Source organism: Bubalus bubalis, chromosome 3 (assembly GCF_019923935.1).
Source record: "Bubalus bubalis isolate 160015118507 breed Murrah chromosome 3, NDDB_SH_1, whole genome shotgun sequence".
NCBI lineage: Eukaryota > Metazoa > Chordata > Mammalia > Artiodactyla > Bovidae > Bubalus > Bubalus bubalis.
Window position 1 is genome coordinate 132,652,610 of NC_059159.1, and position 12,992 is coordinate 132,665,601.

At 39.4% G+C, this 12,992-nt stretch overlaps 1 long non-coding RNA gene across 1 annotated transcript in view; it reads left to right on the plus strand.

Moving 5' to 3' along the window:
* LOC123332896 overlaps positions 1–2,982 on the plus strand; it is a 126,414-nt gene extending 123,432 nt beyond the window's left edge. Inside the window, exon 4 of the long non-coding RNA XR_006640874.1 lies at positions 2,743–2,982. This is a non-coding gene — a long non-coding RNA (uncharacterized LOC123332896). The remainder of the gene's footprint in view (positions 1–2,742) is intronic.
* Positions 2,983–12,992: the final 10,010 nt, after the last annotated feature.

Consider the following 12,992-nt stretch of genomic DNA (forward strand, 5'->3'; position numbering starts at 1 on the left):
AGGGGTGGGATGGGGAACTGGGGTGGGAGAGAGATCCAAGGTAGGGGGATATGATACATGTATACATATAATAGATTCACTTTGTTGTACAACAGAAACTAACACAACATTCTAAAGCGATTATACCCTAATAAAAATGTTTATTTCGTGCTACAGTGTGAAGGAGGGATTGGTTGAGAACTAAGGTAGTGTAGGCACACTAATAAGAGGTGAATGATAATGAATGATGCTTAGACTACAGTGATCGTGGGGTTGGAGAAAGAATGTATGGATCCAAGAGACATTTAGGGAATTATGTCAATGGGATCAGGTGATTGGTATTTTGGAGTGGGATACAGTATGGACAGAGAGAGGGTAGATTCAAAGATAATTTCTGGGTTTCTGTGTTGACCTGGATGGATGGGGTGACATTTACTAACATGTAAGACAACCTACTCCAGTACTCTTGCCTGGAAAATCCCATGAACAGAGGAGCCTGGAAGGCTGCAGTCCATGGCGTCGCTGAGGGTCAGGCACGACTGAGCGACTTCATTTTCACTTTTCACTTTCATGCATTGGAGAAGGAAATGGCAACCCACTCCAGTGTTCTTTCCTGGAGAATCCCAGGGATGGGGGAGCCTGGTGGGCTGCCGTCTATGGGGTCGCACAGAGTCGGACACGACTGTAGTGACTTAGCAACAGTAGCAGCAAGACACTAGTGGAAGAGATTTTTTTGTGTGTGTGAAAGCAAAGTCATGTCTTGGTTTTGGACTGAATTAAGTTGCTAAGTTGTCTAATGGGAGATTTTGAGAGGTGGCTGGATATATGGATCTGGGGGTCAAGAGGGGGATCTGAGCTGTAATTACACAGTTAGTGGTTGTTAGGGTTTAGAAACTCTGGAAGTGTTTGAGATTACTTAGATAAAAGTGTAGGGTTAGAATCAAAGAAGCCCCTTCTCCCCAAAAGAGGTTTCTGGAAGTCACATATTAAATGGCTGGATAGAGGTAAAGGAGGCTACAAAGGAGACGTAAAAGGAGAGTTCAAAGAGATAAGAGCGTGCAGTTATCAAAAGCAAGGAAAGAGGATATTTCATTAAGAAGGAAGTATTTACCTGTTCAATACTGTTGAGGGATCAAGGGTGTAAGGTAGGACATCTTTAGCTGCAAGCAACAGAGAATCTGATTCAAACTTACTTTAACAACCAGAATATGTATCAAATCTTCTAACTGGAATTTTAAAAAGATACAGTACAAGGCTTCAGCTTCACCTTATTCTAATGGCACTGCTTTCATGACCCTGGATTGGGTTGGTTTTATCTTTAGATAATGATGATGATGTCTATTATAAATTATGGTTGCTTCTGGCTTCATATCAATATGTCCTGGTGTCCAGAAGTGAGAGTTTGTCTCTTTCAACTTGCTTACCATTGAGAATGAGAAAATTTATTTTACAGAAGCCTCCAGCACACTCTTCTGACTTAATATTGAACTGTACTGAGTCATATGCTCATCCTGTGCCAAATCCTGACCAGAAGAATACTTTGCATTTAACAAGTTAAATGTGATTCCTGAAAATATCACTGCTATGGGGTGGGGTGGGGAAGGGGAGAGAGGCAAAAATAAACCGACAAGGCCAATCCCAGGAAATTGGAATGGAGTTATTTTCTCTTGAGCCACAAAAGTGAAGTCCTTTTGGGAATGATGGGACAGAGTATGGATGGGTTGGGCAATCAACAATGTCCAGTATATTAACATAAGAAAGGGCTGAGGATTGTATTTTGGAATTTAAAAAATTTTATATGTATATATTGAGGTATAATTGACATATATAACATTCACATTTATAAAACTGTACCATGAAACTGTGATCACAATCAGGATAAAGAAGATATCCATAACCACGAAAGTTTCCTCATGACCCTTTGTAATAATTTTTTCCCCTTTCTCACTGTCATACCCCTCTCTTCTTGTCCAGTCCTCAGGCAGTCATTGTTTGTGTCTTCAGAGGAGTTTATCTCTTTCATTAAAATTGTCTAATTTATTACTGTAAAGTTGTCTACAATATTCCCTATTCCTTTTAATATCTGTGGAATCTGTAATGATGTCATCTTTCTCACTGCAGTTATTAATTACTTACCAGTACCAAAAGATAATTATTGCTTACTTACCAATTACCAAAAGGTGATTTCTGGGTTTCTGTCTTGAACTGGATGTTTTCTCTTTTGTTCTGCATCACTCTGGTGAAAAATTTTGTCCACTGGATTTCCTTTCTTGTCCTCCTCCTCCTGCCCACCCCATCCTCTTCCTCCCCTTTCTTTTTCCTGTATGTTGTTAGAAAATGGAAATGAAAAACTGTATCAAGTTAAGACTCACTTAAAGCAAGTACCTCTCCATCACAGCCAGGTTTTAACAACTCTTTTTAAAATGTTAAGTTACTTTATGTAAGATAATTATTTTCACATTGTGAAAATTTGCAGTATGCAAGATCAGAAAATAAAACGGAAAAGTCCCATTTTGTTTCTCACCTGTCTCTTTATACAGTTTCCACACACTTTGACCTCCAGATGTGGTTATTCTTAACAGCTTGATGAATATTCTCCTAGGTGCAATGTTATCATTGTTTTAAAATTTAAATGGACTTACATTATATATATTGCTCCATAATTTATTGTTTCCTTTAAGAACATTTTATAGAAACTTTCAGTTAAATAGACACAGATAGACAGTATTTTAAAAGCTGTTTTGTTTTTTTTTGTCCATGCAGTATGTGATATCTTAATTCCTTGACCAAGAAAGGAAGCCACATCCCCTGCATTGGAAGCTTGGTGTCTTAATCACTGGACCACAAGGCAAGTCCCTAAAACTGTCCTATAGAAAAAATGTGCAAAATACATAGCCAACCCCTTAGTAGGCATAGAGTAAAAACACAAAATTTTATAGAGGTTGAAAAAGCATCCTCTTTTGTACCATTTCTTTGAATAGTCCATAAGAGTGACAATTTCATCTAGACACTCACCGATGCCAAATAGCAACAATTAGAGAATATTAGGTGAAATTAAATTGTCATTTAGATTTTATTTGCTAGGTTACTATTATGTCTTTCAAAGTGAATCCTTTCCTCTACTTTAAATTTATTTTCATTTTTTTCTTTATTTGAACTTTCTACTCTTTTTGTGTGTGTGTATATATTCACAAATTATGTTTTTCATAGAAAAAAGTCTTTCATCAAAATTTTCATTATTTGGCATAAATTTCTTCATGGTATTTACTTTGAATTTGTAAAATATTCTCTATACCTGTAATTAAGACCATTTGTTGGCTTCAATATTTATTTGTAGCTTCTTTCCATTTTTTCATTAATCGGACTTAGTAAAGATTTGTTCATTATATTGTTCTCAAAGCATCATTAAAAAATTTTTTTTTAGTTTCTTGTTCTAGATTATTAATTTCTATTTTATCTTTATTAATTTATTCTTTTTACTTAATTTATTATTCACTTACTTATTTTGTTCTAAGTTTCAAAGCTTTTTGGGATAGGAGTTTAGTTACTTGAAGGAGTTTGATTTTATGTGAAAAATTTCTTACTATGCAATGCTTTAAGTGTACATATTTCCCTCAAAGCTACTTGGTAATGCTGTAAAAATTTTATAATTTTTTCTCAATAATTTATAATTTCATATTGAATTCTCTTTAAACATAAGTAATTATTTAGACAAATTTTAGTTTTCTGTTGGTACCACTAATATTTTAAAACATATCTGGAGTCATGTTTTTTCTAGTAATGACAAGTGTTATATTTCCTCAGGAATATTGGCATGCGACTACTTTTGCTTTTTCCACTGTTACCAATTGCTATTGTCTATGATTTTAGATCCAGATTCATATTAATATTTCATAGTTATGGTCAATACTTATTTAGCTTTAACTATAGGCTTTATTGGGGGTTCCTTGGTGGCTCAGGTGGTTAAAAAAAACTCCTTCAATGCAGGAGACTGGGGTTCATCTCTGGGTCTCCTGGAAGATCCCCTGGAGAAGGGAATGGCTGCCCACTCCAATATTCTTGCCTGGAGAATTCCCTGGACAGGGGAGCCTGGTGTGCGACAATCTGTTGAGTCGCAAAGAGTTGAACACAACTGAGCGATTAACACTGTACTGCACTGTGTGGGCTTTTTTGGGTTTCCCAAGTAGCTCAGTGGAATAGAATTCGCCTCATTGCAGGAGACATGGGGTTTGATTCCTGGGTTGGGAAGTTCCCCTGGAGAAGGAAATGGCAACCTATTCCAGTATTCTTGCCTGGAAAATTTCATGGACAGAGGAGTCTGGCGGGCTGTAGTCCATGGAGTTGCAAAGAGTCGGACATGACTGAGCACACACACAAACGTTTAGGCTTTATTTGGTTCCCTAGTGGGACTTCCCTGGTGGCTCAGATGGTAAAGAATCTGTATACAATGCAGGAGACTCAGGTTCAATTCTTGGGTCAGGAAGAGCCCCTGGAGAAGGGAATAACTACCCACTCAAGTATTCTTGCCTGGTGAATTCCATGGACAAAGGAGCCTGGCAGGCTACAGTCCATGGGGTTCTCTAGTAAGCACTATATATCCTGTATTTTCCCTTTTTAAGGCACATTTATTTTGTTTGTTTTGACGGAAAATTTCTTTAAATTGGGGGGGGGGATCTCTGATAAATTTTCCGAGTTCTTACATGTTAAGAACATCTTTATTTCTCCTTCTCATTTAATTATAGTTTTGGTCAGATAGAGAACTACATTCAAAGTAACTTTCTCTTAGATCATGGAACTGTTTCTCCATTATATTTTAGCATTTTTTGCTGCAAGGAGAATTTTGATGCCTATTTGATTTTCATTTCATTGATGATAAGCTACTTTCTGTCTTCTGAATGATTTTGGTTTATGTTTTATTTGGGTGGATATTTTCCAAGAGCCAATTAATTAAGCCTTGGCAGTCGCCTATAAGATGATAGATCTCAACTACCAAACTCTCTTCCGTAAAGATCTTGTCAAGGCTTGGTTTTAGGCATTGATGGTTCTAGGAAGGTCTAGAGTAGGTCTTACACGAAAGGTTTTTTTGGTAATTCAGCCTGACATTTGGATATTAATGAGGACTTTCTGTTCTGGCAGGTCAGAACTTCCTGGTACAGCTTTTAACTCAGGACAGCTCAACTTCTAGAACCTTGGTTCCATTTGCAACTTTGAGCACTTTCTGTCTAGGAAGCCTTGAGTGGAATTGTCTTGTGCAAATTTAGCCTAGCCTTCACCATGGAGGTAACTCAATACAGATTTTTGGAAGCCCACCCCACCAGCTCTGTTTATCTTCTTCTCTCTCTTGTGCCTTTCCCTGAAGGATTCATCATTTCAGCTTTTCTGAACTCTGATTTCTGCTTCCTTATCTCAGCAGAACTGCTAAGTTCTGCTCAGCTCCAGAGTTTCCCTTCTTCTAGAAATGGCAGACTCATCCTACCTGTTTCCAAGTCCTTAAAAGAATTACTTCATATATGTCATCAAGCTTTATAGTTGTTTATATTAGAGTCAAATGCAGTCCCAATTATTCCACTATGGTCATGAGTATATAGGTGAGTTGTTTTTTGTTGTGACTTGTGTTAATGAAACATCTTTTTATTTTTTAAAAAAGTTATTTATTTATTTATTTTGGCCACACAGCATGTGGGATCTTAGTTCCCTGACTGAGGTTCGAGCCTGCGCCCTCTGCATTGGAAGTACAAGCATCTTAACCACTGAATTGCCATGGAAGTCCCAGGACCTAAGGTTTTACCAATCTTATTTATGACTTCTCAGTTTTATGCCCTATTTAGAAAAATTGTCTCCATTCTGAGATTATAGTACTCTTCCCATAGATTTTTTTCTAGTATTACTTATGGTTTAATCTTCAAAGATTTTAATCTCTGGTAGAAGACTTATTTTGATGAGGTATGCTATGAAATATGGAGCGAATTTAATTTTGTCCTCAAGAAGGTAGTTCCCAAATCATTTATTTAAAAAAAAAACAAACTTTTAACCACTTAAGTGAAATGTTTCATATACTTTATTATATTTTCATTCTTCAGTTCAGTCAGTTTGGTCTCTCAGTCGTGTCTGACTCTTTGCGACACCATGAATCGCAGCATGCCAGGCCTCCCTGTCCATCACCAACTCCCAGAGTTCACGCAAACTCATGTCCATCGAGTCGGTGGTGCCATCCAGCCATCTCATCCTCTCTTGTCCCCTTCTCCTCCTTCCCCCAATCCCTCCCAGCATCATGGTCTTTTCCAATGAGTCAACTCTTCGCATGAGGTGGCCAAAATATTGGAGTTTCAGCTTCCGCATCAGTCCCTCCAATGAACACCCAGGACTGATCTCCTTTAGGATGGACTGGTTGGATCTCCTTGCAGTCCAAGGGACTCTCAAGAGTCTTCTCCAACACCACAGTTCAAAAGCATCAATTCTTTGGTGCTCAGCCTTCTTCACAGTCCAACTCTCACATCCATACATGACCACTGGAAAAACCATAGCCTTGACTAGACAGACCTTTGTTGGCAAAGTAATATCTCTGCTTTTCAATATGCTGTCTAGGTTGGTCATAAATTTCCTTCCAAGGAGTAAGCGTCTTTTAATTTCATGGCTGCAATGACCATCTGCAGTGATTTTGGAGCCCCCAAAAATAAAGTCTGACACTGTTTCCATTGTTTCCCCATCTATCTGTCATGAAGTGATGGGACCAGATGCCATGATCTTCGTTTTCTGAATGTTGAGCTTTAAGCCAACTTTTTCACTCTCCTCTTTCACTTTCATCAAGAGACTTTTTAGTTCCTCTTCACTTTCTGCCACAAGGGTGGTGTCATCTGCATATCTGAGGTTATTGATATTTCTCCTGGCAATCTTGATTCCAGCTTGTGCTTCTTCCAGTCCAGCATTTCTCATGATGTACTCTGCATAGAAGTTAAATAAGCAGGGTGACAATATACAGCCTTGATGTACTCCTTTTCCTATTTGCAACCAGTCTGTTAGTATAATTCTTGACTTTCCAGTCTGTTACATTGGATATGTTCACGAACTAGCACATCACCATTTAATTATAAGCTCATGCAATTGTAACCTTATGATGCATTTTAGTGTATGATAAAGTTATTTTTTCATTAACCTTTTTCATAATTGTAATAGTTCTTCTTGTTTATCTATTTTTCCATGTCAACTTTAGAATCAACATGTATTGTTGAAAAAATTGTATTGTTATTTATTTAGTTTATAAGAGAATTGTTATCTTTGTGATGTCATTTTATTCAGGAATTCATGTTGCCATTTTATTTAGTCAAGTACTCTTTTGCATCCCTCAGTAGCACATTTCTTGTTAAATTCACTTCTAGGTGCATCTTTGCTGATATTTTTCATCATCAAAGCATCTTTGGTGATATTTTTCATATAGCTTATTTTTCCACTGCACCTTCTAGTTATTTGTTGCTTGTGTATAAGTAAAAGTGAAGTCGCTTAGTCGTGCCCGACTCTTAGTGACCCCATGAACTGCAGCCTACCATGCTCCTCCGTCCATGGGATTTTCCAGGCAAGAGTACCGGAGTGGGGTGCCATTGCCTTCTCCATCCTTGTCTTTTAGCCACTGCCATTTTGGACTCCTTTTCCCTATTCTAACTACCTAACATTCCCCCCTCGAGAGATGGGAGGCCCGATTCTTTGGGAATAGGGGCATCAAGGTCTTTCTGGCTACTTCCTGCTGAACTGGGATGGTGAGGGGTATTGGGCCTCCCCCTCTTGCTAGTCTCAGGCCTCAGAGTCCTCATAGTGGTGTCCATCTAAGGGTGAGTGGTATTTTCCATGGTAGGCTGTAGTTTTGTATCTTTGTTGAACTGGGACCGTATGTTGTAGCTTGTTGACCTTAACTGGAGGTCAGAGCTGCGTGAGCTTTCTGCTGAGTTCGTTTTTTGCTGTCCTGGTCTCCAGCACGATAGGCCTCTTGTCAGTTCCCTTGCACTGGGTTTTCTTTGCATTCCGCGCTGAGTTGGGCTCCTGCTGTGCTTGGCTTCCTCCTTGCAGGGGCTGTGCGGAGGTTGTTTCAGCCAGGTTAAATCCGAGTCAGGGCACCAGAGATGTCAGGTGAGTGTATGGTTCTCGGTTCTTGTCTCGTCACAACAATGATTTGGAGTGACGGACATTAAAGCCCTCGGTGCATCACAGCTCTTGGGTCTTGAACAAACCATGTCATAGCTCTTAGACAAATCAGTGTTACAGCTCTATTTTATTTAGAAGATAGCAGGAGAATCCATCCCCAAAGAAGAAAAGAGAGTGGAGGAACATGCCAGCTTGTGTGCGTGGTAGGGATGGGGGTGGGTAGAGAGAGAGAGCGAGAGAGAAAGAGCCTACGCATGCGGGAGAGAGAGAGTATGCTTGTGTATATGAAAGCCTTTGGCTGAATAATATTCCATTGCACGTGCATGCATGCCTGCTCAGTCACTCAGTTGTGTCCGACTGTTTGCCACTCCATGGACTGCAGCCCACCAAACTGCTCTGTCCATGGAATTTTCCAGGCAAGAATCCTGGAGTGGGTTACCATGTCCAGGGGATCTTCCTGACCCAGGGATCGAATCTGTGTCTCTTATATCAGCTGCATTGGCTGGTGGATTCTTAACCAATGGACCACCAGGCAAGTCCTGAGATGTTCTTGGAGAATGGGTTGGGAAGGTTTCCCAGAACGAGTGACAACTTGATAAATAAAGGAAGTTTTCTGAAAACGAAGATCCAGAGTACCATAGAAAAGGACATGGCACTTTCATGGCATTCCAAATTTAGCCTGGTTTGAGTATGGATGGAACAGCGGACGTGGTGACCAGGAAGTAGTGACTGATGAATTTGGGCAAATGTGAGCATGAAAGGCTTGGTTTCCAACCCTAACCTAGTTAGAGATTTCATTATTAATATGTATTTTTCTTCCTTATACCCCCTCTGAGATATTTATCAAGGTTACTCTTTTTCATACGATGTCATTTAACTCATTGCATTCTGTTTTCCACTAACAGTAGGACTTTTTTAGCTACTAAAGTTAAAACCAGTGGAATTCTGCCCTCAGTTTTTTTCCATTCATAGTCTAAATTCTATTACTAGATTTCTAGATATTGTCATTCCTGAGCTTTTGGAAAAAAACTTGCTTTACTAAAAAAGTATTTTTCTGATAATTGGTAAATTCATTTATTACTACTCTATTACAGAGTTTTGTCTGTTTATTTTGTCAAAAAGATTGTTTTGAAGGCGTGATTTTCAGTGGTCAGATATCAGAGGGGATAAGTATAACTTGATAAAATGAATCATCAAGTAACTTTCCATTGTTTTCTATGGTCTAGTGCATTTTAAACACTGTGTATGCTTGCTAAGTCGCTTCAGTCATGTCCGGCTCTGTGTGACTCCATGGATTGTAGCCTGCCAGGCTCCTCTGTCCAGGAGATTCTCCAGGCAAGAGCACTGGAGTGGGTTGCCATGCCCTCCTCAGGGGGATCTTTCTGACCCAGGGATCAAACCCATGTCTCTTACGTCTCCTGCATTGGCAGGTGGGTTCTTTACCACTGGTGCCATGAAATGATCTTTCCCAAATTTCAAAAGCTTTATTATTTAGTAAGGAAATCTTCTAATGAAATCTTTATGATTTTCAATATGTGAAATTATGTCATCTTCAAATAGAGATAATTTTACTTCTTCCTTTCAAATTTTGATGTCTTTTATTTCTTTTTCTTACTGGATTACTCTGGCTAGGATTTCCAGTATTATGTTGAATCGGAGTGGTGAGAGTGGGCACGCTTGTCTTGTTTACTAATCTTAGAGGTAAAGATTTCATCCTTTTAACATTGAATGTGGTGTTAGTTGTGGGCTTATCATATATGGCCTTTATTATACTGAGGTATAATTCTATACCTACTATGTTGAGAGTTTTTTTTTTTCTTTTTATCATGGGCAGATGTTAAATGTTCTCAAATTCTTTGTTTGCGTTTATTGAGAAGATCATATGATTTTCCCTTTCATTCTATTAATGGGGTGTGTCATATTTATCAGTTTGTGTATTTGTTGTTTTTCAGTCACTAAGTCGTGTCCAACTCTTTGCAACCCCATGCACTGCAGCATGCCAGGCTTCCCTGTCCTTCACAATCTCTTGGAATTTGCTCAGACTCATGTCCTTTGAGTTGACAATATGATCCAACCATCTCATTCTCTATTTCCCCTTTCTTCTCCTGCCTTCAACCTTTCCCAGCATCAGGGTCTTTTCTAATGAGTCAACTCTGCATCAGGTGGCCAAATATTGGAGCTTCAACTTAAGCATCAGTCCTTCCAATGAATATTCAGGGTTAACTTCCTTTAGGATTGACTGGTTTGATCTCCTTGCTGTCCAAAGGACTCTGAAGAGTCTTCTCCAGCACCACAAATTGAAAGCATCACTTCTTCAGTGCTCAGCCTTCTTGGTGGTCCATATATGACCACTGGAAAAACCATGGCATTGACTATATGGACCTTTGTTGGCAAACTGATGTCTCTATTTTTTCATAGGCTATCTAGGTTTGTCATAACTTTTCTTCCAAGGAGCAAGTGTCTTTTAATTTCATGGCTGCAGTCACCATTTGCAGTGATTTTGGAGTTGAAGAAAATAGAGTCTGTCACTGTTTCCATTTTCCCCCCATCTATTTGCCAAAATGAATTGTGTCCTGCTACTAAATGAGCAGAAACACTGAGGTTTTCTCAGTATCAGGGTAGAATTTTTTTTTAAAGGAAATGGACATTTATGCACCTAGTAGGTCTTATTATTATTGTAAAGGCAAGAAGTTAAAATATTTCACTGTTCAGCTTAATACCAAACATCTAGCAATTTATTTGCATATTCATTGTGAATACTACCCTTTAGCACTCTATTATTATCCTCTTTGGAATGTTCAATGCTTATGACTATAAATCCTAGTTTGTCTACCATAAATATAGCTATCTTTAGCTTAAAATGTATTGCTTCTTACCTAGAAAAATCTTTGCTTGTTGTTTTGTTTTAGAACTTTCTGGATCACTGTATTTTAGGTTTGCACACAGAACTGATAGAGTATGGGAAGCATGGCATTTCCCATCATGCCCTGCTTGTAGGGTTTCTCTTGTCTCTCTTCAACATACAGTGCTTTAAGCTCATTCCTGGAAGTCAGTGAACTGTTGCCTTCCTTCTTTCAGCCCACTTACTTCTGTAAGATATCTTTTTCTATTTGTTTCAAAGAGTGAAGCCTGGTTTTGCCTGCCATGAGAAGTCTTGATTGGGTCCACCTCTCTTCAGTGGAAATGACTAATAGAGCCTGATATGACACTGTTTCTAAGTCTTTTAGGTTTTGGTGTAGTAAGATTTTCTGTGTGTGTGTGTTTTAAAAAACAATATTGTTTTATTGTTATATTGTTTTATTACTAACAGGAGTGGCCTGCCTGGGGGTGGGTGGGTGTGCCAGGCTCAGGGTATGTGGGGGCTGTGAAGAGCAGATAATAACTGAGAGGCTGGAGAGAAAGGGAGTGGGTCTGGACGCCAGGCCCAAAGGCTCCTCCAATTTACTTCTGGCAAGAGACAGATTTAAGAAAGGATTCATGGCAAGCTATCACCAGGCCACCAATAAGATTAAGAAATTCTTGGAAATCTAGCTGCCCATCAGAGTTGAGGTCCAATTTCTTCATCATGTGGTCAAGGACACCAGGGTCCTTTGGGTTCTTTGTGAAGGCACCCAGCTCTGTATTCATGAAGACTAGGGACTCGGCCTTGGAGAGTTTGCTGTTGTTACCATCCCTTCCAGCATGCTTTTGGAAAACAGCAATCAGAGACTTGACACACTGGCGGCTCAGATGGTAGAAGCGTCTGCCTACGATGTGGGAGACCTGGGTTTGATCCCTGGGTCGGGAAGATCCTTTGGAGAAGGAAATGGCAACCCACTCCAGTACTCCTGCCTGGAAAATCCCATGGATGGAGGAGAGTGGTAGGCTACAGTCCATAGGGTCGCAAAGAGTCGGATACGACTGAGCGACTTAACTTCACTTCAGTCTCTGTAGGGTTGGATAGTTTTGCCATGTCGGAGAGGAACAAGGTGCGTGGATGTGAGCAGGGAGCAGTGTGGTAGGCACTGGGCCTGTGTGGTAAGTTTTCATTCTTCTCTGTACCCTCAGTTTTAGTGTAAATTTGGTAGAAATGGGTACTATTTTCACCAAGAAGGTCTAAGAGTTGTCTTTCATTGCTAATCCTTCCCCATCAAGAAGGTGAGTTACCAGCTGTGGGTTAGTGCTTCTGACTTCAATCTTTTCGGTTTGTTTGTTTCGTTCAGCCTGAATAATTTGAGTGAAAACAATTGTTTTGCTTAGTATTTTACTTTCTGGAAACATCAAGTACCTTATGACCATTTCTTGGAAACAATGTATAGTTTGTTTGGGTCTTGTGTGTTTGGGGTGTGTGTGTTTTTCTAAGCAGATATTGAGTAAAATCTTCAGGTCACATGTGAGGCAAAATACTTAATGTTTCCGAGACCAACCAACTTAAAACAGCTTGTTAAATCCATTGTTGATTAAAGTGAAACAATGGAAAAGAGGAAGTGGTGGAAAGCTGCTTGGTTAATATTAAATGAAAGTCATCCTTCTCTTCCACATAAGCTATGTCACACCACAGTGAATTAGAAGCTGAATGAAGTTATCTCTGAACCAAACTAAAACAAAACACAGCTCTAATGGCGTGAGTTTCACGTCAAATATTTTGCTAGGTTGTTCTACAGATCTTGCTAAGACAGAAGATCTGAGTCCACGTTAGGTTGACTGAATGCTTGTTCTCAAATATTTCTTCAAGTGAGATCAAACATCCACTCCAAGCAGGCTGGGAACGCCTCAGGGAGCTGAGCCACTTAGCCGAGGAGGCAGGGTTGGAGGGATCAGAATAACCCCTAGTTTTTTCACTGTAATGGTTCATTTAATATGTCAACTTCACTAAGGCCACAGTACCCAGATATTTGGTC